The following is a 3419-nucleotide window of genomic DNA, read 5'->3' on the forward strand; positions in this document are numbered from 1 at the left end:
TGGACCCTGTTCCAGATGCAGGCTCCAGGTGTCCCTCCAGGGTTGGTCAGTGAATCCTCCCTGCAAAGAAATTGAACCACTGAATGCCAGGAGGAAGGAACATAGGCCCTGTGGGGACAAACAGGAGCTTACAGCAGAGAGGCAGGTGGCAGCATTGATGTTCATGAATGCTCAGCCAAGGGCACCAGCCTCAGCCCTGCTGGGGCCTCAGTATCTCTGAGAAAGGCATGGTCACACCAGCAATCTACAGCACCTTTCTGCTCTGTTGGTCCTTGCTTCCAGAGTCAAAAACAATGTCAGATTTTGCTGACTTAAATTTTTGCTTTGACGACTTGCAGCTGAGCAGCAGCAGCAGGAACTGCCAGGGTGGCACATGTGCCTGGCCACCCCTGCTGGAGTTTTTCATTAAAGGACATGGATGGAAATGAAAGCAACCAGCCCCTGATGACAAGCAGCCAATATCCTAAAGAAGCAGTAACACAATGCCAGATTTCAGCATGGAATTCTGGAGAAAGTGATTCTTCTAGGTTTTCTAGGAAAAGCTTCAAACTGGATTACAGACTAGAGGGAGATATAACTAAACCAAAGAAAGGAAAAATGGGAGTTTTGTTCACCCTTGGCCAACTTAGAAAAATCTCACTATACCAAATGCCCTCAGATGGCTGATTATAAAAAAGATCACAGCAATATTCCATGTTCCAAAGAGGAACTTGACAAAGAACTCCCAGTGCATAAGTCCTGTTTTATCAGTGACTCTGAAGCAGCTGGAGTGAAGGAAGCTGGCTTAAGACTTACATGGCTGGGACATGCAAAAGTAATGGTAGAAATGGATGAACTCATATTTCTCATGGATCACATTTTTAGCCATCATTCTTCACCATCAGAGTACATGGGTCCAAAATGCTTTCATCATCCTCCATGCACAATAAGCAAGCTGCCCCCAGTAGATGTGGTCCTTATCAGTCAAAATCACTATGATTACCTGGACTAAAATTCTGTCATGCTCTGAATGAGTGATTCAGTAATGAGTTGAGATGTTTTTTGCCTTTGAGTCTCCTTGACTGGATGCAAAAATGTAGCTGTGAGAATGTGATTGAGCTGGACCAGTGGGAGGAGAATTGTGTCCCCAGACATAAGGTCACCTTTGTCTTTCCAGTATCCCAGAACTGGTGTAAGAGGACTCTAATGGATGACAATAAGGTTCTGTGGGGCAACTGGTCTGTCTTGGGACCTTAGAATAGATTCTTTTTTGCAGGAGATACTGGTTATTGTCCTGCTTTTGAAGAGATAGGAAAAAGATTTGGACCTTTTTACCTTTCAGCTATTCTTCTTGGAGCTTATGAACCCAGGTAGTTTATGAAATGGCAGCACATAGACCCAGAAGAAGCTGTAAGGATTTGCACTGATGTTCAAGCAGAGAAATCTGTGGCAGTTCACTGGGGAACTTTTGTCTTAGCAAATGAGCATTACTTAGACCCTCCAGTGAAACTGAATGAAGTTCCAGGGAGATATGGACTTATGACTGAAGATTTTTTGTCCTGAAGCATGGAGACTCAAGATATCTAAATAGTGATGATAAAAACTTTGAATATATATAAGCATAAGGACTTTAAATGAAAAAGGCTTCCTCTAATCTGAATTTGAAAAGCAAATTAAAAAACTAAGAAGTTCATCAATATCATGAGTTTTTACATTTGAAACAACTACTGTAAGTTTTGTTTTAAGTCTTGTGTAATAACTTGCTTACTAATAGGTAGTTAACATAAATGATGAGAGGTAGGTGAGTCTTTTAAATAGTGACTTAGCTGTTGTGGATTTTTCATCCCATTTCCATGGTATAAGCATAGAAATTTCTTCACTAGAGCATTCTATGAAAATGGTTGGATTTTCTGAGGAAATGAAGAACTGATTTTAAAGCTCATTGCTATTCTATTCTTCAGGCCCTTGCATGAGGTGAGTCAAGACTGTCTACCTACCTAGCTTTTCTTCAGAGGCCTGCATTTGAATGTAAATATATTTCTTATTTTCACATTCTAGTAATTGACTCCCACATTCTTACAGACATAGCAGTTCTTGCTCTGTCAAGATCAGCATATATCCAAAATGTTATGCATTTTTTAAGCATGAATAACAGGAGGTTGGTCTAGTCACCATTTTAAAGGCCTGCACTTTTTTATAAGAGGAGAACTGTCTATTCTACTGCATGTCTACAATCCAAAGTTAAAAGTTCTCTGAGTTGCACAGAGCAAGGGAAAGAGTATAGTTTTGAGAACATGATATATGATTTTCTTGATTTTTAATCTAAAAGTCAGACCTAAGCACAAATGGAGCTACAGGAAAATAATTATTTTACAAATATAAATGCAAGTCTTAAATGTTAATAGACCATGTACTTTGAATTTTCTCTCCATTTTTTTCTACACTCATAATTTTCTGCTTTCTTGTCTCTAATTCTAAAGAGACCTATAACAATTATTTTATAAATTGAAAAAGAATTCCTTTGTCACAGGTGTCATTATGGAAAATTGCAGACCTCACACCAGTATCAGGCCCCAGGGACGAAACCTCAGCTTTTGTGCACCTCCACCCCATCACCCATGAGGAAACAAAGACATCACAAGCCACCATTGTGGCTGGTTTCTCATATGGCTTGGATGCTGGTGCTTTGTCCTTCTCATTTTACCTGTCACTACAGGTTTTACCTTTCACCTTTACATTTTCACCTTAGGTTTGATCTTGTCCTCATTAAGGTATAAGGTGTGACTACTTTACCTTGCTCTGCCCACTTTCCCTCTACCTAAAATATTTTGGAGAGTATCTTTCATCACTAAAGACAAGCTGCCATGGATTTGAAAAGCTCTGGGTGGAGAGAAACTTAGGAGAGAAGCAAGTTGAGATTGTAGGTTCATTTCTGCCCTGAGTCTACATGGTTGTAAGGAAAAAAGATGAAAGTATACCCCCTCATCTCAGACACAAAATGACATTTGCCTGGCCAGGCCCCAAACCATCCTTCCTCCCTGTATGGTGTTCACATCCACAGAGCAAATCCTAACCCTGGTGGCCAGCTGTGCAGTACTCTCTGATCAAACAAAATTCCATGGCCATTTGGCCCATGACTCTAACTTTCCTTACCTCTATTTCCTCCTCTCTGGAAATCTTCAAAGCCTTTTCAATTAAAAGAAATGCTGTTTAAGTGCTAATATGAGTATGTCTGGTTCAAACCTGTAGAAGAATGTGTTAGATCTTCTCCCTCCAAGAAAAAGAGAAGTAAATAGCCATGGGCCCAGAACAGTGAAGTTGTGTAATGTCAGTGGTGGAGACCAGTAGGTGTGAAATGTCCAAAGTTCTGTCAACTCAGAAAGCAGATAGGAAGCCCATGGCTGACAGACATCTGATGTAGAGCTGAGGAAAGGGGTAGG

At 40.6% G+C, this 3419-nt stretch overlaps 1 pseudogene; it reads left to right on the top strand.

The window, feature by feature from the left end:
* Positions 1–414: 414 nt before the first annotated feature.
* LOC119525792 lies at positions 415–1353 on the top strand (annotated as a pseudogene).
* Positions 1354–3419: the final 2066 nt, after the last annotated feature.

This window comes from Choloepus didactylus (genome assembly GCF_015220235.1).
Source record: "Choloepus didactylus isolate mChoDid1 chromosome 26 unlocalized genomic scaffold, mChoDid1.pri SUPER_26_unloc2, whole genome shotgun sequence".
In the NCBI taxonomy this organism is placed as follows: domain Eukaryota; kingdom Metazoa; phylum Chordata; class Mammalia; order Pilosa; family Megalonychidae; genus Choloepus; species Choloepus didactylus.